Below are 27,050 nucleotides of genomic sequence, written 5' to 3'. Positions count from 1 at the left end.
CAGAGCATAGAATACAATGACCATATTTCTCAATAGTTTGACTCAATTTGTGAACTCAAGTGGTCTTTCAGACCTTAGTCCTTTACTAATTCAAATTAGTCCTTTACTAATTCAAGCAAAGGGAATGCAGTTCTAGAGATATCTGAAGGACATTCCTGTGTACCATCTAGCCCCAGAAGGAGTGATGATCCAAATGTGGTCACCAATCTTTAGAGATTAGACATGGACTAACAGTTTCAAGGCACAACCAGATGAAGATGGGTGTAGCCTAATTGATCCCAAAGGATTTGAGAGCTTGGTTCTGGGTGACTCTGCCAGCAATGTGTGAGTGGACTCCAACATTTCTTGCACTGCCCAAGGCAGCAGCTTCTTGGACAATTCCTTCAGGGACAAGTGATGGGTTTGGCTGCCTCCTTGGACTATTTTTAATTGTTCTTATTACTGTTTCTAACATCTGGTCTGGACAGAGAGTCTTCTCTCTCTTATGATGAGATTGGAGGCCTTACTCATCTTATACCTTAGAGTTTTGTTAATAAATTCAAAGTGAAGTCTGTGCCTTCCTTTTTCAAGAAGGAATTTGAATTGGGAAAGGTACAAGTCCTTTACAAACCACAGTTCTCAGTCCTGCCAAGAACTTTCAGTTGTGTGCTTTGGAGATAAAATGCAACGTAGAAAAGTTTTGATAAGTACTTTTTTTTTATTAATTGTGAACACTTAGGCAAATTATTTACCTGTATCTTCAATTTATTTGTAATTAAGATCATACATAAAATTCTCACTTTTATAAATTGTTGTGATAGTCACTTGATAGAGGTGGTTCATGTAAAAGACCTTAGACCAAAAGAAGTGTTCAGTACACCATGGTACAGGTTTCTGTACTGTTCTCTATAATCAACCAAAGAAAACAATGTTGTGGCATCCTAGTAGCAACTTCAAATTTCAAAATTGAAATTCTTAAATTTATTTATTTATTTTTTTCAGTTTTTTTAAGACAATAGTGCTACTGTGAATGCTTATAGTGGGTGAGAATGGAGTGTTTAAGTGGGAGATGCATATTGGCCTTCCTCATTCACTGAACTTCTCAACTGGTTGCATCACTACAGATAGCTGTCATATCACAAACCAATGCTTTATGCTGTTGTCTTTCCATTAAACTTGCTGAGAAAAGCTAACTATGATTTCTACATGGTCACACCTGAGTAGCTAAACAAGCTGGAGAACAACAATTTACAAAACAAAGCTTTTTACAAAACAAAGATGTGACCTCAGCTCTACTAAGCAGTCATCCAGGTCTCATGAGTCAATACACCTGCCACCTCTCTTCAGTTATTTTCCATATTTATATATTTTCCATATTTTCTACTTTATATATTTTCCATATTTACAAACCTCACCACTGATAGCATGTAAATTTGCTTTCCATTCTTACCTGGAAAAAACTAAAGTAATTATTATTTATATTTTTTTGGTACTGGGGATTGAACCCAGGGTTACTCTACCCATCAGTGGTAGAGTAATTCTTTTTATTATTATTATTATTTTTTTATTTTGAGACAGGGTCTTGCCCAGGCTGGCCTTGAACTTGGCAGTCCTTCTGGCTTAACCTCCAGAGTAGCTGGGATTATAGGCATGTGCCACTCTGCCCAACCTAGAAGCAATTATTATAGAGCTTCGTCTTTCCTCCAACAAACTATAGCTGAAATACACCAAAATTCATATTCTGTGCTATCTTTCCTATTAAATTGATGTACTATCCATGTTCCTAAGCCATGTCAGTATTTTCATTCATGCACTGAATCCCATTTCTTCTTATCTCCTCAAGGATTTCACTACTACAGAATCATTGCTATTCACATGAGCTTGCTGTAATGTATTTTATCTTAAAAAAATACACCTATAGATCTTGTGTTTTCTGCTCTTCATGAAATAATCTGTACATACTACCTTTACTCTCTTTCTTCCTGTTCACTCCTAAGCAGGCTATAATCAGGAATTCATTCCACCCCTCCACTGAAAGCATTCACCAAGGTTACCAACACAATTCCTCAATGAAATCCAATGATCAGTTTTCAGTCTTTCTATTATTTAACTTAGAAGCAGCCTTACCAGAGCAGAGTAGTCGTGTTTTGAAATCCTTCTTTTGTTTTTCAATACTTTCTCAGGTGATTGGCAGAAACATGAGAAATCATAGCTCATCACTGAATGAAGCCACCGTGTGAGTAATCTGCTTTGCAGCAAAGGATAACCGATACAAAGTTCTCTAGAGAGCAAAGTGACAGTTATATCTTTTTAACTAAGACCAAGTGTCCAATTGGCCCATGTAGTCAGATATTAAAAAAAAGACTTATTATGTGTTAATTGTTTTCTCCTGAATATTAGGTGATGGAGAATGAAATATAGTCCTGGCAACAGTGATGCATCTAACTCATAGGGTGTTGTAAAGATTCATGAAGCCAAGACCAGCAACAGCTTTAAAAAGTACATTAGCTCCTTACGTTTAGTGGATTCTGTATGTTCTTGGGATTTGGATTTCCAAGCAACCTCCATTTTCTCTTCTATAATATGTTCATAATATTTTTTCTGATGTTAGAATGAGATAATGTGAAAAAAATATTATGTAAAAACATTTTCACATCATTTTAAAGAATTATTTATTGCACAAGGTAGGAAGAATGTATAAGAATTGTGGAGTTTTTTTTATATGAATATATTATGAACCATTTAAAGGATAATTTGGGGATTGTGATATAGGTCACCTTCAGAATATTTCAAATGGAGGGATAGATGTACAATACCCAGAAGGCAGTGATAGCAGTTATGGTAGTAGAAAAAGAAACATATTCCAGCATCTTCTATACAAAGATCTAGGGTGTTAATTCTGGATCAGCCCAAAACCTTTCATTCCTTCTATGAAAACAAACTTGCAACTATGAGAAATGGCTGGGAATACCATTGCTCACAAAAAGAGATCACTATGAGGTATTTTAATTTTAGGCTTCAAAGTTTGGAAATATTTAAAAATGGAAGTATAAAACTATTTTTGTTGTTCTTTTAAACAATTGCTGTTTTTTTGGTGGCTCATAGGTCAATCATTTTCATATGCTTAATAAAAATGAGGATCAAACATCATTCCTTTCATTCTGGAACACAATCTGAAACAGAGGCATTTTTAAATGTATTTTTTTAATTCCTTCATTTGATGTATGTCTACTTTTTATCCTGGAGACATAAGTGATGAAACATTATTAACAGAAACAGAGCTAGAATTTGTCTTGGAAGTTTTGGCTGAGCATTAACTTTGTTAAATAGGCCAACTAGAAGACTATACAATATTTCTTTTAAATTTTTTTTTAGTTGTAGATGGACACAATACCTTTTATTTATTTTTTATCTGGTGCTGAGAATTGAATTCAGTGCCCCATATGTGCTAGGTAAGCGCTCTACCACTGAGCTGCAACCCCAGCCCCTATACAATGTTTCTGATTCATAAGGTTATTTTATCTAAGTTTCAGAGCAGGTATTATGCATGTATAAATATGTAACACTCAGTTTTCATTTTTTGAAAGCCAAAATATATGAGCATTTTGGAATATCCTATTTAGTCAAAAGTATTTTCCACTATTTCTGCATGAAAGACTAATGAATAGATGCCTTTGGAAATTTGGTATTTCTTCCTGAATTAAAATTATGTATTGAAACAAAAAAATTAAATAGAATTTTCTCCTGAAACAGCTGGACACAGCACATATTCTATTTATTGCTTCACACCAGATCCTGTCTCATAATTGCATTTTGGATTTTGTCTGGAGAAGTCCAAATTAGCTACTGCATGTTTTGCCCAGTCCTACTTTTATAATCAAAATTGGTTAACAAATGGAAATAACTGTGGCTAAAACTTTGGCCAAAGACGTATTTTCCTATGCTGTTATAAATTGTCTACTTAAGAGGAAAATAAGAGACAGACAATTGTTCTTTTCTTTTTTTCTTTTTTTAAATACCAGACATTAAACCATAGGTGCTTACCAATGACCCACATCCCTGCTTCTTTTTTTGAGCCAGGGTCTTACTATGCTACTTAAGAACTTGATAAATTACTGAAACTGCTGGCCTTGAATTTGTATTCTGAGCCTCTGGGATTTCAGGTGTGAGCCAGAGAGCCTGACCAATTGCTCATTTTTTAAGTGAACCTTCTTACGATCATAAAGTGTTAGAGCAAAATTGGCTCTTTGTGAATAATTTAGTTGTGTATTTTGGTGGGAAGGACCAGATTTTTGATTGGTAGTATTTTTTCCCCTAATTTGTGAGATATTGATACTTTTCAAAAAATAAAATTAAAAATGAGTTATTAGAAAAACACATTCAAAATCAAGCATGATGTTTTATTAGATCCAGCAGAAATAAAATTCTGTGAAAAGTTTATGAAATGTTTAAAAATATTTGCTCTCAATTCTGTACTAATATAATCTCAGATCAGTAATGAAAACTTTAAGAACTGACTGATATCAGTCTAGGGATTGTATGTTGAATAGCGCAAATTTGGTTTAACTACCTTGTCTCATCTGTGTTGCCCCTTAGACCACTATTAAAATAAATGACTTACTAGAGATCACACAGATGATTGGTACCAGAGATAGGATCTGATTCATGACCTTTGGTGTATTAGCCAATAGTGCTCTTTTCTCTTTCAATAGAGCAGGTGGCATCAACTACTGTCAGTGAGAATGTAAGGAGGTTTCAGAAGACTCAAATTCAGGCACATGTGCAATTCACCATTAGAATTCAATCAAATTTTTAAAATTTCACTTTTATATTAATTCTAAAATACATAGTTGTTGGCTTACCCTTGGCCCTTCTCTCAAAAACAATTGGACAGATAAAAAGACTTTGAGACATTGTTAAAATCTGATATTGGGCTGGGGATGTGGCTCAAGCAGTAATCCGCTCGCCTAGCATGTGCAGGGCGCTGGGTTCAATCCTCAGCACCACATAAAGTAAAGATGTGTCCACCGAAAACTGAAAAATAAATATTTAAAAAATTCTCTCTCCTCTCTCTCTCTCTCTCTCTCTCTCTCTCTCTCTCTCTCTCTCTTTAAAAAAAATCTGATATTACCTAGGAGGTCAAATATACAAACCTATGTGTCTATATTTCTTTTACTTTTTCTTTCTTTTTTTTTTTTTTTGGTCAATGCAGACTGATATTCATACTAGTGATACTTATTTTTCTTTCCTAATTAATTCTTCTAGATAATAGAGTGACAGTGATAATCATTAAAAATGTCACAGTACTCACAGAAGACAATTCCACATTTTTTGGCATGTTGAAAATCTGTTAACTCTCATATTACTCAATTAAACTTACCAGTTCTCATCTTGGTCTACATGATACTGACCATTTTGCTTTAAAAATTAAAATTAATTCAACTAGTACCATATGTTTGAAAAAATGTTTATACTAAAATTATCTGGTCAGTTTCTAACTTATTAATGGGTTTTTATAGTGATCAATTAAATGTAAATTTCTGGATAGTATATTTCTACATTATTTTGTGATTTACCCATGGGGAAAAAGTATAATTGATTTCAAAGTGCCCCAGCAATTAAATATATTTATTACATACACAGGATATGTAAATTATAATACATAGAGAATGATAGAATCTTACAGTTGTGCTTGGCAAGGTGTTAAGTTTTAAAATGTTCGAAGAGTTCCAGTGAAACCAGGATAATCCTGACTCATCCTTATTTAAACCTGGGACACATTATCCCAACAGTCAATATATTCCTATTAAAGTAGAAAGAATTATCTCCTAGTTTCATTACCATGGCAACACATTTCCATTTGAGGCCTCTGTAGGGCAAAAGAGACAGATAGCTTAGCCAGGCAACATGGGCCTTAAGCACTTATCTCCAAATAGCTTGGTTATACAGTAATAAGTACAAATGCCTGCTTGATCCCAAAGTCTGTGCTCTTGTCAACAGAAACAACTTTTTTAACAGAAATTAATTTTTTTAAATTTTTTAAAAATATTTATTTTTTAGTTGTAGTTGGACACAATACCTTTATTTATTTATTTTTATGTGGCACTGAGGATCAAACTCAGGGCCTTCTCGCGCATGCTAGGCGAGCATTCTACCGCTGATCCACAATCCCAGTCCTAAAAGCTGATACAAAATAAGTTTCAATCATCTGTCTACTTGATGAAGAGCTTAAAGAAATCCACAAATACATAATGAGAAAACTTTCATACAATTCTATTTAATCAATCTATTTTATTGATTATGCAAGAACTGCTATTAGTGACACCTCACTTTACTCAATATAATGAAAGGTCTGGATAATATGTAACAGATGTGATTCTGCAATCTGTATTTGGGGTGAAAATGGGAGTTCAAAGCACAATTTGAGTCTAATGTATGAAAGATGATATATCATGAACTATGTAATGCGATAAATAATCAATAAAAAAAAAATAATAAAAAAAAACTGAATGAAATAAACTTTTCAGGAGACTATAGCTAAAAAAAAAAAACTTTACCACGAGGCTAAGAAAGATACTCTCTATAGACCCTTCCTAGGGCTCGGGAGTAGCCAAAGCATTGTAACCACAGTCTGTTATGTTATCATAAAGTTTACAATTTTTTTTCTTTTCTCTTATACTATACTTCCAGTAATGAAGTATGTCCTCAGAGTAGCCACAGAGAAGTTAAGATGGGGACCCATTTAGTCTGGGCTCAGAGGATTTATATGACATGAATTTACTTAAGCTAAATGTATTGAAGTGCTGTCCATCAGCAGCAATGAGCATGCCAACCTGGAACACAGATCTTGATTTCTAATGCAATTTCCACTAAAACCAGGCAGGGCTTCTTGGAGTTATGGATCGTATCAGGGATAAGCGCTGAATAACTTGTTAGTTCAGCGAAGAAAGTGCTCAAATAAGTATAGGAGCATTTACAAGGATACAGGAGTCACCTTGAAGGGGCTTTCAATGGCCATACATAGGAGATTTTGACCAAAACACTTACACACAGTGATGAAATACAAGCAATTGAATAAATAAGAATGCATGAGTCCACATGGTAATAAATAAATAAGTAAATAACAGGAGGAAGAGAGAAAAGTCAGAATAATAAAGCAAATGAAGTAAAATATTAGTATTTGAATCTGGTAAGAAGAGTTTGTCCACCATTTTTATTTTGAAATATTTCAATAAGTTTGAAGTGATTTCCAGATTGAGTGTTTTTTAAAATAGGATATTGCTAACTTGTCCTAATTTTCAGGACAACTCCTTCTGCTACTATGTCTGCTCATTCAGCAATCTGTCATGAAGATACAGAGCCAGAGACTCTAGTGTCATTAACTGGGTCCTATAGGACCCATTACATGAAATAAAGGGAAGTGGGGGAAAAAAACACAAGGTTTGAAATGCATTGAAAATTCTTTTGAATATCATCTGTAAAAAATGTAAATAGACAATTGTAAAAATATTCATTATCTCCTAATCAAGATAAATTGTTTCTGATAGAAATATACTTGATATTATGAGAGATGCTATTATACTCTTATGGACCAGGCTATATGGGAAATGACCAAACAGATTCATTTTGCCCAGAGACTCCCTGTCATGTAAGAAATACTTCTCCATGGAAAGCCCCACCCCTGTACCCATCAACAGTTGCTTAGCATAGCATGTTTGGTAACACAAAATGGCAATTCTTATACAATGTAAAAGTGTTCTTTCTTTGGTTCCCAATTTTCTTGGACAATGTACCCTAGCAGAGATTGACTGTATAGATTGTAGTAACCATTCTTTAACTTGTACTCAACTAGAGACGTTTTGGCCTACTCCCTTTTCTGCTTATGATTTTAGATCTCATGATGTGGTTTATGTTTTGAATCATAGCAACAGCCACTTATGCTTTAGTATGTTTTTGCACTATAACAGGTGTACTCAAACCCCAGGAGGGGATTGAAGGGTGTAAGCTTGCAGCCTATCCCTTGCCCTGCCAGCTGGTGGATCCGGACCTCCAAAAGTTTCCCTCCCTTGCTTTAAGTTCAACTCAATGATTTGTTGCAATTTCACCTTAACAATACATATCATCTTTCTTTTTAAATTTGATTAGGAGCTATGCAAGATAGAATGTGTTATATATGTGTGTTTTGTGGGACAAATCTGCAGTAGTCCTGCAACAGTGAGTATAACTGTCAGTGATTATTCATATCTTACACTTCCCAGCACAGGACCATATTTGAGCATACCTGTTTCACCGTGTCCTGACAAGTCTGGAGATTCCAGATGAAACAAAGTACAAACTTGCCCTTGACACAATAAAATGGCCTGAAGATAAAAGTGTTCCTTCCAGTGACAAATTTCACACATATTCATCAGTAAGTCAGTTTATGTAGGACAGTAATTATATGATCAATTGTGTAATCCAGTATACCACACTTGGCAATTAAAAAAGAAAAAAATGAAGAGAAACTTTGATCATGCTAGAGCAAATAATTAAGTGCCTTTTAAACATGATGAAAACAATATTATAAAATCATTGCCTTATTAAAAGAGATCAAATTGTATGCTGCCAAATGTATAGGGAAAAATTAGATTTTGAAGGTATGTCAGAGAGTTAGATAATAATGAATATTGCATTCTTTTCCTAACTTTTGATATTTATATTCTTAGATTTAAAAAATATACCTAGCAATAATTCATTTTCTCCTTATAAACATTCTCTTTCACACTTCACTTTGCTTTCACTAGTGTGTACTCACTTCTAAACTACTTTTATTATAAAACATACATGAAAGAAGGGTGGATAATGTGGATAAGTGAAGTGTACTTTTGTAAATGACACATACAGGTTAGAAATAAAGTTTTGCTAGCCACCTCTGAAGATCTCCATAGCCCTCTCACAAGCTTATCTCCTCTTTTCTGTTCACTGTAAATATAATCACTAGAAAAGTAACTACTCTCCTATTTATGATATCAATTCTCTATTCTTCTTTATGGTTTTATAACGAAATGTGCTGAACACCATAGTAGTTTCTGTAATTTTTTGAAACAAGTTCTTTCTATGTTGCCCAGGTTGGTCTTGAAGCCATGGGCTCAAGTCTTCCACCTCAACCCCCAAGTGCTCAGTTTGCAGGTGTGACCACCATACCCAGATTGTGCTTTTGATTCACTGAATAAATCATAACACTGAGTCTTTCAGTGCTTTCCCACAGTAAAACTTTTGCTGATTGTGTCACTTGGTATGTTTTAAAGTGTTTTCTGACATCATTATTTATTTTCTGTAAATGGTGAATTCACAGACTTGATTTGGTTTGGATTTGATTTATTTGGAGACATACTCTCACACTGTTGATTTCCTCCATCAACAGCATATATTGTCTCATTGTACATTTTTGTGATGTTAGCAAAGCATTAATGATCCAGGCCTAGATCCATAAAATTAAGACATTATTTTTTTAGCACACCTTCATATATTAGTAAAATACTTCTATGAAGATAAATTTCCTTCTGATATGGTTCTGCCAGGAAGGATAAGGCAAAAGTTTATTCTTTCTTTTTTTTTCAACTTTCTAAAAACAAGTGAGTACCTTAGCATTCTACAAAAGTGACCAATGTAATTTTATAATGATGATGGCTATGAACTCATACATATAAATGTTCTTGTGATGCTGAAGGTGATAGCCCATTGATTATCAGCTTTCTTTTTCTTGGTTAGCTGAGTTCTCTCAAGTATTCCTGAGTCTTCTCAAGTATTCCTCAGTCCTTTGGGAATAAACTTTGTATTCTTTCATAGCTTCCTTGTTACCTTTTTAAGCAGGATATTTCTGGTTCGAGATGGTATACTTTTGCCCTGTTCTGGAATAAGATATATTTCAGGTCCCAATTTCATTGAATAGGAAATATATGAAAATGACTGTAATCCATGTCCTGGATGTGCTCATTGTTACTGGTTTTCATGTCATTGTTTCTAAACCTTTTCAACAGGAATGAATAAATGGATGCACACTCACCCATACCCACACAAATAGGACTTCTGTTTCCTAAGGATAGAGATACAAATTCTGGATTTACCTTTATCCCCTGTACCACACACACTTGAAACAACTAAAAATCTGGACAAAATAACAAGTGTGAAAGGATGTTTTCAACACAGAACATCAGGCAACAAAGAGTGGTGCTCTCTGAGAGGGTTAACATAGGAGCACTGCAGTCTGCCTAGCTTCCTGCCTTGAGAGCATTTCCAAGGTGTGGCATAGGGAGGGGAACTCAGGAGGAACTCATAGACTCGGACCAAAGAGCATCTGAGAAGAAAAAGGCAACAGAATTTGTGTGGCAGGATGCTAGAGAACTGACAGCTGTACACAGTGTTAACTGCAGAGATCTGTAGTCACCCTCAAGCATTCAGCAGAGTATGATAAATGTATATTTCGGAGGAAACTACCTAAGTCCAGAGAAAGAACTGAACTGTCTGAAAGAATTAGCAATAACAGTATATGGAGCTCATAGAAGGCTAGAAAGATTGTCTTTCCCCATATAGCCAAACTGGAAAAAAATTCCTAATTTATTAAGTGCTAAATTGAGTGCTTAAAAAAAATCCTTTTTTTTTTTTTTTTTTGTACCAGGGATTAACCCAGGGTATCCAACCATTGAGCCACATCCCCAGATGACTTTTTCTTTATTTTATTTTTTTTATATATGTTTCTTTATTTTGACACAGAGTCTCACTAAATTGTTGAGGCTCGATTTGACCTTGTAATCCTCCTGCCTCAGCCTCCAGAGCCACTGGGACTACAAGCATGCGACACTGTACCTGGTGCTACTTTTTTTAAAAAATCAAATTAAAACTTTAGAGGTGAAAATCACAACATAAAAGGTGAAAAGTGTGCTTCCTTGCTTAAAGACAGACTATATATGGTACAGGGAAAGATTAATGAATTAAAGCATAAGAATAGAGACTATCAAAATGAAATACAAACAGAAAAAGGAATAAAGAAATAAAAATGAAGAAAAATGGTCACAGCGTCAGTGAACTGAAAGAGAATGCCATAAAACCATATTTACATGTGACTTGAGTTTCTGAAGAATAAAAATAGGACAAAATAATTTTGCAGAAATAGTGAGCTAACTTTTCCAAATTTAATGAAAACTATGAACCTACTGATTTGAACTTCTATACCAGAGTTATTAAGACAACTACATGAGACTATTATCAAATATTGCTCAAAACCAGTAATAGAGAGAAAATATTTAAAAAGCAAATGAAAATGAAAGGCTATATACAAAGAAACAAAGAAGGATGAAAGAAAAATTTTTGTAGTGAACAATGTGAGAAGACAAAAAGCAACATCATTGAAGTGTTTAGAGAAAAAAATTATTGTAGAATACTATAATTAATAAAGTTTCTTTCAAAACTGAAGACAAAAATACTTTTTGAAATACAAATTTGAAAGAACTATTGCCTGAATACCAGCACAGAAGTATTAAATTCTTCAGACAGAAGGAAATATGATACCAGATGAAAACAGAGGAATTAGGAAGACTAGAAAATGTCACTATGTCAATTAAATGTGTAAGGTTTGTAAAAGTATCCTTTAAATCCATTTAAAAATAGCTGTTTATATGAAACAATAGCAATGTACCATTGTGCTTATAATATATGTGCAAGTAACAGATATTTATACATATAAAATGCTGTAAAAACCTGGAGATTGGGAGAGAAAATAGAAATGTACCATTGTAAGCTTCTTGTATTACATGTGAAGTGTTATGATATCACTTTATGTATAGCATAAGACCTAAAGAGGGCTGGGGCTGGGGATCAGCGGTAGCACACTTGCCTGGCATGTGTGAGGCACTGGGTTCAATTTTCAACACCACATAAAAATAAATAAAATAAATGTCTATCAACAACTAAAAAAAGATCTAAAGAAACTTCTAGAACAATAAAATAAAGAGCTATTGTAGCTGGTAAGCCAACAAAAGATATATAATAAAATCAGAATAAATGTCAAAAGAGTAAAGAAAAGGGGAGGAAGGAAACAAAGAACAGATGAGACAAATATAGATGCAAGAAGCAAGATGGAATATTTAAATCTAAATAGATCAACAACTACATTAAATGTCATTTGTCTGAAATTGCCAATGAAAGGAGTATGTCATACTGAATTTAAATTAAGTGCATCTTATATGCTTTCTAAAAGAATCTCACTCTAAATATAAAGACATGGGTTAAAAGTAAAATGATAGAAAAAGACGTGAAAATCTAATACCAATCTGAATAAAGCTGTAATGATTGTAGTAAAATTAGACAAAGTAGATTTTATAACAAAAATATTACCAGGGGGTAATGAATGTTATTTCATAATGATACAGAGTTAAATTATTCAAGATACAACAATGCTACAGACTAATGTACATAATTTTTGAAGCAAAACTTTGAAATGAAAGAAGAAAAACCTGATAAACATGCAAGAAGTAAGAAACAATTCACAATTAGGTGATTTTTTAATAACTCTCAATAGTTGATCAAAAATAGAAAATCAGTAAGTGTATAGAAGATATGAACAACACTATTAATCAACTCTAATTGCAATTTGTGTAACACTGTACCTAATGAGGTTAGAACAAACATTTGTTTTAAGTACTACAACAAGTTTACCAAAATAGGCCATATTATGGGTCACAAAACAAATCTCAATAAAATTAAAAGGATTCATGTCATATGGTGTATGTTATCTGACCATAATGAACTTAAATTAGATATTAATGAGTAATATATACCTGGTAAAGTCCCTTAGTTTTGGAAACTAAGTAAAATATTTCTAAATAACCTGTGAGTCAAAGATGATTTCAAAGAGAAAATAAGAAAATATTTTGAAATGAATGAAAATAAATACACCCTCAAAATGTGTAGACCACCACTGTAAGAAAACTTAATGGGAATTTTATGTCACTAAGCACTTATCTTAGTGTGTTAGTCAGTTTTTTCTTGCTGTGAGAAAAACACCTGACAGGAATAAATTATTTTGGATATTTTGGCTCACAGTTTCAGAGGTTTGGTTCCTGGTTGGCTGACTTCAAGGAAGAAATATTATGGCAGAAGTGTATGATGGAGGAGAGCTGCTCAGCTCAAGGCAGCTGGAAAACAGAGAGAGGAAAGGGACATGGACAGCTACAGTTCAAGGCCATGGCCCCAGTGACTGACTTCTTCCATCCATGCCCCACCTTCCTGTAGTTACCACCCAGTAGTCCATTGAGCTATCAATGAATTAATATAGCAAGTGAATCAATCCACTGATGAGGTTACAGCCTAATTACTGCCTGAAAGTACTAAGTTGAACCTTGTTGCACTAGGGATCATGTTTTTAATAATGAGCTTGCCTGGGGGTGGGAGTGGAGCTTCTGGATCCAAACTATAACAATTAGAAAATACGAAAAGTCTCAAATCGAAGACTTTAGCTTCCTCCTTAAGAATTTAGAGAAAGTACAGTGAATTGAATCCAAATTAATCAGAAAAACAAAAAAGCAAGTATTTCAGCAGAAATCAATGAAATAAAAATCAGAAAAACAAGAATGAAAATTAATGAAAGCAAAGATACATTTTTTAGAAGATCAATAAAATTCTTTTCTATCTAGTCACATTCATTTGGATAAAAATGAAGAAAATAAGTTGCCAATATCAGGAATGAAAAGATGGTATCTCTAGAGATCCTACAAGTAATAAAATAATACAAAAGGAATGAACAACTCTGTGACAATACCTTAAATAACATGCATGAAAGGAAAATCTCTTGAAGACACAAACTAACCAAACTTATATGAGAAACAGATAATTTAGATAGCCATATATATGCTAAAAAATTATCTGCAGTTTCAAAACTCTTCCCATAAATTAAACTGTAGCCCAGATTACTTCATTCTTGATTTCTACCAAACACTTATTCATTCATAGCATGAGTTTGACACAAAGTTTCCAAGAAAACTGAACAGGAGAAATATTTCTCAATCTTCTATGGGGCCAAGATACTAAACCTAGACAAGAGCATTACAAGAAAAGAAAAAAAAATATTTACTGTATTATAAATGCAATTAAATGTTATTTATTTTAAGGCAAAACACCTTATGAGTTCATACTGATTCTTCTAATTAAAGATCAGAACTATAATTCTGATATGACTTAACCACTTCTATCATTGTTTTTAACACACACAAAAAAATCTTGGCTCTCAAGGACATTAAAGATGATGAAGCAGCAATTCCTTCCTAAGATGTTTCTTTTTACTTTTTATCTCAGTTAATAAATACAACCTGCTAGTTTCTGCTTCTGTAACCATGCTTGCTTAGCAGCTGTGGCAGGAGCCAGAGCTGCCTGAAGAAAAGGGGAGAAATCAAGGTTACTTGAATAAGAAAGTCTTGAAACATAGAAGTTTGTACTATATAAAAGATACTTAGAACAAAGGGGAAATGCTCAAGCTTACCAAGAGAGCTCTGCTGAGCCTGCAGCAGTGCTACATGAACCTTGCTCTTCTACATCTCCAAGTGCCATTTATGTCTTTCCAGTGCCATAATTTTACTTATTTTTCTGTAACAATAATATGATGCATTGTCTTTTTTCCATATATCATATTCTGTTGTCCCAGAAAGCCACACAAACGTTTTCATGGATATTATGTTCAATGAAAATATATAAATGTTCAATATGTTATTTCCTTACTTCATGTAGATAACTTTGTGTTAAGGTTTGGATATGAGGTTTCTCCCATAACCTCCTGTTAATACAGGAATATTCAAAAGCTAAATGATTGGATAATGGGAGCTATAACCTAATCAATTCATCCTTGTTTAAATGGACTGACTGGATGGTACCTGCAGGCATGACTGAAGAAGAAGGTTACAGGGGATGTTTATTGAAATGGTGCACCTTCCCTGTGGCCTCTTCCTGTTTCTCTCTCTGCATTCTGACCCCACCATGGGCTGAATGGTTTTCCTCTGCTGGGTCCTTCTGTTCCCCTGAATGTGCTGCCATAACTTGGGTTCAGAGCAAGTCAGCCATCTATGCACTGAGACCCCTGAAACCATGAGCTCCATGTAAACTTTTTCTCCTCTAAGTTGTTCTTGCTAGGTGTTTTTGTCACAGCAATAAAAAAGCTAACTAAAACAGAAAGTGGTACAAGGAGTGGGGTCATTGCTTTATCTAACTTAACCAGAAGCCTTTGGAGCTAGTTTGCAAGAGAAATTTTGAAGAGTTTAGAGATGCAAGCTGTAAAAGCTTTAGGATGTTGTAAGCAGAACATAATGGATGACTCTGGTGAAAGCTCAGAAAACCAGAATGCCAATAGGAATATGGACTGTGCTCATGAGGTTTCAGAGGGAAATGAAGACTGGTTGTGAATTGGAGTAGAGGTCATTCGTGTTTTATTCTGGAAAAGAAATTGTCTATATTTTACCCATATCCTGAGATTGAATCTAAAGGTGATGGACAAATTAATCTGTGGAGGAAGTTTTAAGACAATACAATATTCAGTCAGTGGCACAGATGTTGCTGGCAGCTTTTAACCAGATTTGTCATGAGAATCAGGAGGAAAAAAAAGCAGAGCTAAAGGATTTTAAAAACTTGAAGACTGGCCAGAAAAGTACATGTAAAGCTAGGGCAAAGGAAGTTGTGCTTGTCAAAGAGATTACAGCCCCTACAGATATGATGAAACCTTTACACAAATCTGGAAGACAAGATGGCTTTTGGGGCATCTCAAGAATTGCAAGAACATACCTCCTAAAGTATTCAGGGTAAAGAGGAGGAAGTTCTTTTGAGAAGAGATATGGGGATACCCTGCTAGCATTGGGGAACCTAGGAAGATTTTTCATTATGCTAAGCCACTTAGGCACACAGAAGATACTTGTAGCTGTGTTATCAGGAATCCAACTACTGTGCAATCTGGCAGAAGATCTTAGCATCATTCTTGATTTTTCAGGAATACATGATGCTCAAGTTAGGAGGTTAACTTGAGAGTTCCAGTGGAGAGTTCAAAGGGAGGGCTGGGAGTCCAGATAAAGTGTAGCAGGGTCAGAGACTCTGCAGGCTACCCTGTAGGTGGTGATGCATGAAGCAGTGAAGGTGAAGACAAGGCTAGAACAGAGACCCAAGGAATTCAGACACACCAATAACATAGACCAGATGCCAAGAAAAGCTGCTGAATGTGGTGAGACTTAGCCTATAAGGCCATGTGGGCTGGACCCAGAAAGGTCAAAGGGGCAGGGCTACTGTAGCCCTTCGGAAATAACATCTTGTCATCATGTATTCTGACTGCTGTATGCAGAGTTACAGTCCAAGTTCAGGAACCAGTTTGCCTAGCTGGGTTTTGGTCTTGCTTTGTTCCTTATATATTTTTTCTATGCCCCTATTCCTCCCTTTGTGCCACTGTGTATTGGGCATATGTAACTTGCTTTTGATTTTCATAGGGACTCACAGTCAAGAGTTTACCTTGGGTCTCAGTAGAGATTTGGGACTTGGGCAATGATAAAAGTGTTAAGACTATGGGACTCTTGGTGACTCAATAAATTGGTTATCTACTTTGAAAAATTTAAACACCTCTATTTATCTGACTTTAAATAAAATGTAGGGTTTAGGTTTACATTAATGCAGTATAAGAAAGATAGATAGACTATATTAGAATTTCTGCACAACTGCTTTTTAGTTTTTGCCTTTTAGAAATTTGTTTTATTCATCTGTTTTATTCATGCATAATGTTGCACTGACATCCATATATTTAAAGTATCTTGCATATGATAAGCACCTCAATAGATGTTATAATATTCAAAGGAAATATAAGCACATGAGCTGGTATGCTTAAGGAGCCTTGGACATGTTACTAACAAAATTCTTCTTCCTTCTTCCTCTTCAATATAGTTATAAAACTACACACAGAAATGATCCTGGTGTCAATGATGTCTCTAGTAAATGGTTAGACATATGGTTATGTCAGAATTTTCAAGTGCTATCATATATATTTTCCCTATAAATTCTCAAAGTTTCAGTAAGGTATGGAAGTTTCCTTTTACAGATGGAGACATTAACGCAGAGTTGAAGTGGCTTTTAGGACACATATCCTGTGCATAGTGACTAACATGTAGAACTTTGGAATTAAAATCCAGTGTTCTTTCTTTATATTACAAAGATGTAATATATTGCACAGGTGGAAAGGTTAAAATAGTAGAAACATGGCCATTTTTTTTGAAGTTAGAGTACTATGATCCTTTCCTCTTTATTTTCTCCATATATTCCAAGGCTAAGACAATATGTTTATTGAAGGACATTATTGTGGGGTACAGCCAAGAAAACTCACAACAGAGACATATTTTACTGAGTTTGGCAAAGAGACCTTGCTGCATTTTTCATGTGATACATTTTTCAATGGAAGATACAGTTAGATGATCTAATGTCTCTCAGCAGTTACTGCTTTTCTCCATTTTAAAGGTTTGTGGAATAAGGTTATGATCCACTTGTAGTGGAATACGAAATAGAGAAAAACAAACTACTTGAAATGGGATGCACACTAGACAAGAACACTTTATTATCGTAGTCAAGGATGCCATTGGCTGGAAGAAGATGACTTAAATGCTTTGAGTTGCTGTCTGCCAGACCACAGCATGTGGCAGACAAACAGAAAACAATGAGGTCATGCAGAAGTAGCTCATTACCCAGAACACAAAAATAGAAGCCTGACAAGAGGGCTTGGTGAGATGTGAAAAAACCCTGGATTGGAAGTCAAGACATGTGGGTTCTAGTTCTAGTTTTACTGGTAACCAGATGTAGGATTTAAGTTAATTTTTCTTTTGGCCTCAGTTTCTGTGTTTATGAACAAATAATGAATGGCTAAGTTTATATGATATCTATAGCCTTTTCCAGCTTGGCAATCAATTAGTATATATTTATTTGGCATCTACTAAGTGCCAAGAACTTTATTATGTGCTGGGAAGACGTTAGCAAATAAACAGACCTGATTTGTCCCTTTATTTCAACATGATGTAAGCGCCAACACATTGGTTTATGAGACCTTCACAGGGCCTCACACCTTACCCTGCGGAGTAAGAATGCCTCTAGAGTTCTACTGCTGTGCCTGAAGGGGGCTATATATTTATATTAAAATCATATCTTTACTGCCCCTCTCTACCTTATGCTCTCATTATTTTATTTTTTCTCTCATGCATGCTAGGTAAGCACTCTACCACTGAACCACATCCTAGCCCCTCTCATTACTTTTTGTTGAGATGGTAGTAGACACCTTCTCACCAGGCTCCTTGTCTCTGTTCTTAGTCCAGTCATATTACCATGCAAACTGCTATCATAAATTGTTATCAGTGTTCTGAGAAACCACCAATATTACTCCCCTTTTCAAAATATCGTTCTCCCTATGAAATACAGAAGTAAATACAAATTCCTTAAGATGAGATTCTAAGTCTTTTGTTTCATTTTCTGGTCTAGAATTCTCTTTTCTATTTTTTATCTAGTATATGCATTAGTCTATGCTTTAATGGCGATAAGCTACTGAACTTAACAACTATGATCTGTACCAGAACCTGAATTATCAAATACTGATAATTACGTATAAATTTGAATAACTAAACGGGGACCCTGGTGAGCAAAGATGGCTTCTTATTTATCTTTGAATACTACTTTATGAGCCAGCATTTGATGGCATGTTAGGGACTCACTAAGTAGAACTGATGCGATATCTTTTTGGCAGGATCTTTCCTATGTGTGGGTCTTTCACACAGCAAACTCTCAATAAATAACAGCTGATTGTTGGCAAAAGAAGAGCTATAGAAAGTCTGGCTCCTGGACTGCCAGCATCAACTTTACCTAGGTAAATGGTTAGATATGCAAATTCTTGAGACTCGTCTGAGTACTTTTGAGTGTGAGGACCAGGGAATCTCCAGGCTTCTCCAGAATTCTTATGCATATTGAAGTTTGAAAAGCAGGCCTAAATCATGACCAGGCACTAATTTATAGGCTCTGGGGAGATGCTGACTCACTTCTCATTTCATAAAAATGTGGTTATTTAACCAGTGCCAAAACATTTAGGCCAGGGGTTCTACTGTTGGTAAAATCTTAAAACAAAGCCAGGACAAAGTCTGAGCCTTGGCAACTACCAAGAATTTTTAAAACCTGCTTTGCCTCTCACAGTTCCAACTGTGGTCATTTGCTCTACTCCAACTGAAAAACAACAAAAATAAACACTGGCTAAAGTTGCACAATATGATCAAATTGCCCTATATTGTAACACTGATGTGCATTAGGCAAGGGAGGGAGGTGTCAGTGTGTGAGTCTTCCTGAATTATACAGCTTTCACTTACAGGGATCTTCAGTCTATCAATCCTTTATTCACTTATTAAATCATTTCTTTTCTCAACTAATATTTACTAGGGTCCTCCTTTGTGCAAGCTTATGTTAACTACTGTGGGATTACACAAATAATTAAAAGGTACAGAAGACATGGCGTGGGTAACAGGGTCAACAAATGTAAAAAGGATAAGGAATTATGTTTCTATGGACTAGAGAATAGGCTGAGGACAGCAGCAAAGTGTCTTCATGGTACTGCGTATTTTTAGACTGGATGGAACACAGATCATGAAATGGGTTGAGGAGAGATGAGGGTGGAGAGACACAGTACCAGATTCTGAAAGTCTCCTCAGCCACCCAAAGGTGTTTGGACTCTGTCCTAGAGAAGGAATGAAAGAGATTAAAGAGTTGGGGTGGAAGGAGTCAGTCAAAAGAGAACTGAAAGGTTTTAAAGCAGGCAAGGAAGCCACAGTTTAATTTGTTTTAAAAGATTAGCCTGGCTCCACTATGCATAATCATTAGAACGGGCAAGACTGAAGATAAGAAGGCCAAATAGAAGCATAAAGGCCTTAGCTAAGCTGGAGTGGAGAAGAAAACCAGGGTGGATTTAAGAGGGCAAGTACTAAGAGGCCATAAGCTTGATGTCGTGGCACCTGTGGAATGGGGAGAACTGGTCAAAGGTCATACCTAGGTGGGACTGTGGGATAAAAGGTGGATGTGGGGTTATGAGACAGGGAATTCAAGACTTGTAATGGAATGGGGAGCCGGGGGCAATAGCAGTTGTTCAAAGAGCAAAGATGAAGTGACCTTTTGTAACCCCAAGGTGAGGATATTTTCTAAAAGACAGAAGTTTGTCTTCAAACATACACTGTGAGACCACTGACTCTGTTCTGAATGTTCCCCAGTATTTCTGAATGTTCCCCAGTATTTCTGAATGTTCCACAGTATTTCTGAATGTTCCACAGTATTTCTGAATGAGCATGCTCCATCGCACAGAACAAGGGTCTGTCAGACTCTCCAGGTTCAAGGGAGACTTTGTGATAAGATTGCATTTTGTCTCACTATCTGGTTTGGTAAGTCAGGGAAAGGACCGAAGATCCACGACTCCACCTTTGCATTGCTCTTTAACTTTTGCATTTTTCTTTTTCAGTTTGTGAAGTTGGGAAAATGTTAGCTAATTTTGCACAGCTTCCCTAAGAACTTTGTACCTAAAATTTATATAACTCATTGTAAAAATTGAAAAACAACCATCAACACATAACAACAGATTTGAAAAAAAAATCCTAATCTGTGAAACTTTTCACCAGTCTAGAACTTCATTGAAGCCACAGACCTTAACTCTTCTAAACCAAGTGAGTTTTTACCATACCAACCCAAGCTCAGATAGGCAATAGAATGTGCTACAATGTAATTAAACATGAGTATTTATTAACCTCAGACAACTTTGCTCCAGGGCTGGACACCCAGATCACTGCTCATGTATCCCTAAGCTTTTGGTCATGAGTTATCTACTGCTATTGTGTTTGGATGTTCTATTTTCCTGTTTTGATTTAAAGATGCTATTTTGAATGGAAAGAATTCCACAATTAGTTTCAGAGAATTTGGACTTGAGTTCCAGCTTTGTTAGCACCTAGCCTCATGACCCTTGGGCAACCTCTTTGTCTCTTAGACCTCCATGATGTCAATTGGACAACAGAACAGGAATGGTAGTTGTTGTTCTGCTTTCCTCACTGGTTTCACTAAACATTCACGTGGGAATGAGTTTCTCAGTGCTTCCTGTAGGCAGACAGTTTGCTAGGTTTGGGGAAGCAGAATGAGTGTGTAGCATGGATGTAGAGATGCATATTTAATTGGAAACATTACAAAACATTATGGCAGTTGCATTCACTTCTTTAAACAACTATAGAAAGGCAAAGAATAGAATTACAAACTGCCTGGCCCAGTGAAGAAATGCTTCATAAAAGAGATGACATTTGAGCTATATCTTGAAGGATTTTGTTGAAAAAATGGGAAACAGAAAGTTTTTGTGTAAATTTAGAATAGCATGTAATAACTACGTGGAGGTATACTTGGGGATCATGAGAGGCAATTATTAATATTTAAAAATCACTATTTTTTGAGTACTACTAAAAAGAAAAATTTAAGGTTCAGATAATCTTTTCCATCAGCAAGGCATATACCACTATTTATCACCATCCCTTTTTCCCAAACTATCCAAATACTTCGTACAGTACCCTAGTGTGAGTACATTCACCACTTAGTCCTCTGAAATAAGGGCAAGGTTAGGATCCAAAGATATTTGTTGCCCAAGGGATCTAAAAGCAATGCATTGGAATGATGAGTGTGAGCAAAAATCTTCAGTGGTCAACAAAGTTCAAAGTCAAGGAGAACAAACACTTATGCCCAATACAGCGGGAAGAAGGAAGGCCACAAAATTGTTTGTGGAAACAAGATCTAGGGTTAAGTGCTGGATGGAAAGAGGCTTTGCACCTGATCATGAAACACAAATGGTTTTGAATATAGTACTGGAACACTCTTTCTGCATTCCTTGTCAACATTCTGTACTGTTTTACTTTACTTTTTAAATTAACATATAGTAATTGTATGTATTTATGGGTACAGTGTGACCTCACAGTGGACATATACAATATGTAATGATCAGGTCAGCATGGTTGGCATGTCCATCACTTCAGACATGCATTATTTCTTTGTGTTGGGAATATTCAAAATCTTCTACTTGCTGTTTGAAATATTCAGTTAATTGTTCTCAACACAGTTGTCTTACCCTGCTATGGTACAATAGAAATGATTTCTTCTATTCAACTGTACTCTGGTTCTCAATTTCAACTGCTCTTCCTTCCTCGCTCACCCACACCCTTCCCAATCCCTGGTAGCCCTCTTCTATTCTCTACTTCTTTGAGATTAACCTTTTAGCTTCCATATATAAATGAGAACATGAGATATTTGTTTTTCTGTGCTTGGTAATTCATTAAAGATAAAGTTCTTCAATTCTGCACATTTTGTAGTAAATGACAGAATCTTATTTTTTTGTGGCTGAATAATATTCTATTGTATGTACTACATTTTCTTTATCTGTTCATTCATTGATAGATACCCAGGTTTATTCAATGTTTTAGCTGTTGTGAATAGTATCGCAAGAAGCAAGTTAATGCAAAAGTGTTTTCAACATCATTTCAATTTCTTTGAATTTCTGAATAATAAGGTAATAGGATAGAAGCCCCAGTGGCACAATCAGTTAGCACAGGGCACTTATAAGTAAATGGATCATAAAGTAGTTATATTTCTTGATAGCTGCTCTTCTGACTGGTGTGAGATGAAATCTTAGAGTAGTTTTGATTTAAATTTCTCTAATTACTAGAGACAATGAACATTTTTTTCATATGTTTAACATCTCTTTTATGGTTTTATACACATTTTAGGAGTGTGGCTTTTTTCTATTTTGTGAAAAATGTGATTATCATTAGTATTTTGGTTGGAATTGCATTGAGTATTCACTTTAGGTAGTGTTGATATTTTAACAATATTAACTCTTTTAATCCATAAACATAGAATGTCTTTTCATTTTGGGGTATGTGTTCTCTTCTATTGATTTACTTCATCAATATTCTGTAATTTTCATTGTATAAATTAGTTGTTCCTTGGTTAAATTTATTCCTAGGTATTTTTTGTAGCTATTATGAATATAATAGTTTTCTTAATGTTATTCTCAGCAATTTTTTAACTTATTTACATATAAAATAGTTACTAATTTATGTATGATTTTTATTCCTCAATCTTACTGAATTCATTTATTATTTAAAATATTTTTTCTTTTGGTAGTGGTTTTAGGTTTATCTGTATATAAAATCGTGTTTTCTGCAAACCAGAATAATTTGTTCTTCTCCTATGCTACTCATATGTCATTTCTTTCTTTGCTCAAGCTGTACCTTGGCTGAACCTTTTTTAATTGGTCATTTGGCCCAATAAATTAGTTGTACATATCATTTTTATTTTTTCTACTTATTCTGACTTTTGTATTTTCTGAAGTTTTCTTCATTATTACAACCTTACCAATATCTTGGCTTAAAAAGACTTCTGACCATTAAATCCTGATTGAGTCTTTCTATCTTAACACTACCCAGACTATCCATAAATTCATTGTGCAAGTAGGCTAATTATGTCTTTTTAATTTCTTCCAAATTAATTTTTAGGTTTTTATATGTTTTACTTAAATACCTGATGAGAAAAATCAAATCATTTTCTTGGTAAGGTTTGAGGTACAGGTTAAAAATATAATGATTAGGATGCATGAAACCAGGAAATTTTACACCATTTGTGAGGGAGTGGAGAAAGAATGTAAATATCTTATAAATGAAAGATGTGAGTTATTATTCATCATATAATTTTATTCACAACATTGAGAAAATTTTTAGGGCCAAAAATCCATTTTTAAAATTTTCAAAACAATACAAAGTTTAATAGTCAGATATTATTTATATCCTAGAAGATTTATTTTTTAATTCAAAGAAAGTTTTAATGCCCCTTATCAGCAAGGCAATGAGGAAATGAACAATCTTAGGGTGGCTAACAGGAATTTAAAATAGTCATACATTCTAGTGAGCAGTTTGAACATGCCTATAAAACTTTAATCAATATCTCATCCATTCTCAGAATATCTATTCTAAGATATTTAACCTGTTTATGGGAAACATTATTACCATATATTCTGACTGTTTCAGAAACTCATTTTACAGGGAAGGATGTGCTATGATGAGCATACATTTCTGAAAAGAAAAAGTCTTTTGCAAGTTAATTTTAAATGTTTCTGAACTCTAGTCTCCTTCCTTCTCTCATAGAAAGAAAATTCTGAACTTTCAACCATGCTGTTTGCAAGAAATACCTATCTGATGATTACAACCTTATGTTTGAGTCAGTCTGAACATTTATGTAATGACATCAATTCATCAATTCACAATTCAACAATTCGTAATGCCTTTTCTTTAAAATTTACTTTAGATTTAATCTTACTTTTCACATGAAAAATGTGATTTGATTTTATTAGAAAGAAAGCATTGTTGTATAAAGACAAAAATCTCAGAAGCAAGGAGCCTAAAAAAAAAAATATGCTCCAAGTACTGCAAATACCTATCTATTATGAGAAAGGTAAAACAAAAACATGAATAATTTCCTATTTTTAATAACATTTTAATTAAAGTCTTTTATGTAGTAATATTATTTCTTTCTTACAACAATCTTATGAGTAAAACTAGAACTTTACCCCCATTTTGCAGAAGAAACTGATTATTTTTGGTGGGTGGCAGTTACCGAGGATTGAACTCAGGGGCACTCAACCATGGATCCACATCTCATCCCCAGCCCTATTTTGAATTTTATTTAGAGACAGGTTCTCATTGAGTTGCTTAGTGCCTTACCATTGCTGAGGCTGGCTTTGAAGTTGCCATCCTCCTACCTCAGCCCCTCTGAGCCGCTGGGATTACAGGCATGTGTCACCATGCAAAGCAAGAAACTGATTTTTGGAGTGCTGAAATACTTGTAGAAGATTTCAGCTGTAGTTTGTTGTGTCTCAGAACCATGTCTTTTGATCCAGGTCTTTATGTAACATAAGATTCCTGTTGATCTCCTTGAGAAGCCCTCTTGGAACTAATTCACAATCTTCGGATGTTTCCCTCCAGGATTGTGTTTTCTGGAGAGGTCTTTTCGATGTGATCCTCTAGCTGTGTTGGATACCAGAATACTCAGGGGATATAGGAGTTCTCTCTCTGGAGACTCTTCTTTCACAATTACCTTCTGAAGATCATCTCTGACATTTGCTTCAGTCCTGGGCTACCCGAGTGCGACTTTACCAATGCGTCATTCTTTGGTCCTAAATGCATCTCTCTAGTTTTGTGACCACTCTTCCTGTTCCCCATGAACACACAAGCTGTTAGAGAATCACGTTTCATACTCTGGAAAATCCTAAGGTAGTTCTAAATTGAGCCTAACTTTTATTTTTCTCTTTTCAAACCTCATAAATATCATTGCATCTGCTCAACATCTTCCTGAGCCCAGGTTCAAATCAGCCATTCTTGGAAATGCCATAAATATTTAAACTGCCTATGAATCAGTTGTGAAAATGACAGCATATATTTTATTTATAAAGGCTTCCTTGATGCTACCAGATGCTATGGAGTTCTCCAGAAAATATTGGCTCTTGCTCTGGTATTAAAAAAAGAAAAAAGATAATCTACAATAAGATGTTTTGCCTATTAAGTTTATAAGTTCGGTACAAATTTCTCTTTTTGGTATTTAAGACCCACTGCCATGTGGCTCAAATCCTCTGGTCAGTTCCATCTTCTATGCAATCCCCAAACCCCAGCTTATATGGAATATCTGTTTTTTATTTTTTCACATGTCTTTTATGTTTACATTTTATGCTTTCACTCTTAGTGATCCTTTGACCTGGCAGAATAGTAGCATGGTTATTAATAAGAGGCTATATTTGTACAAGCACTCCCATGGGTTTTACGACAGTCCATTCCTATTTTACAAATGAAAACTCAAGGAAGGAATGTTGTGTTGCTAGAAAGTTATGGATCTGATACTTAAATCCAAGCTTCAAACTTCTCCATGTCATGTTGCCTCTCCTGACACAACTTAATTGAAATTAAGAGAAAATTGCTTTTCATAAATACAACCACATGATAGGTGACTTAAAGACATTATATATGGACAAACGGACATAGATATAATTGAAAAAGAAGATTAAAGAACATAAAGTAATTTAGATTCATTTAAGAACAATAGGAAGTGGAGGCATTTTCCACACCCAGGAGTCCCTTGGACAAGAACATTCCTTTCCCTCCTCTTTTGCTAACTCTTACTCATCATTAGGATGTTAACATACATGTACATGTCACTTCTTGTAGGGAGCCACTTCTGATCTTGGAAATGAGACTGGAATAAAGAGTCTTGCTATGGGATCCTGAAGCAATGTGATTTCTCTGCCATAGCAAGTGACACACTATTATTTCTTGTTTAATTTCTTTGTCTTTGCTGTTACACTGACAACTCCATGGGGGCGTACCCATCTGTCCTTTCCCAAATGTACACTGGCGCTATACACATCTATCTCCTGGCACATGGTAGCCAGTTGTATGTGATGAATGAATGAAAGGAGAGAAATAAAGGGGGAGGAGGAAAGGGAGGGATGAATGGAGGGAGGAGAGAGAGAGAGCAGGGGCAGGGCACAGATTAAGAAAGTTCTTAGACTTTATAGTCATGTTAACTTGGTACTTAGAGTTTTTAAAAATAATATGAAGGTATCATTTGGATAATTACTCAACTCCTCTCTGAATTTAATTTCTCATTAGTAAAAGTATCACGCTAGGTAGAGTAAAAGCTACTTATAAGTAAGTTCTATGAAGTGCCTAAAACAGAAAACAAATGAAAAGACTTTCTTTTTGACATCCAATTTTATGGCATTCTTTCAGAGTTGCAGTGTGGCACTAGAGAATCTCTACTTCTAGCCCTTTTGTAAGCAATTTCTCTGATGACTCAATTCATGTTCCAACAATTCAGAGATAGTCTTTGCAAATTTCAAAATCAATATTACACAAACTTGAATTAAATTTCTTTCTTTTCATGACTTTCTTTCCTATGCTAATTGAAGTCATCACCATTCATATAGAAGACCAAGTCAT

Source organism: Spermophilus citellus (genome assembly GCF_964194105.1).
Source record: "Spermophilus citellus genome assembly, chromosome: 7".
NCBI lineage: Eukaryota > Metazoa > Chordata > Mammalia > Rodentia > Sciuridae > Spermophilus > Spermophilus citellus.
This window is presented reverse-complemented; position numbering follows the sequence as displayed.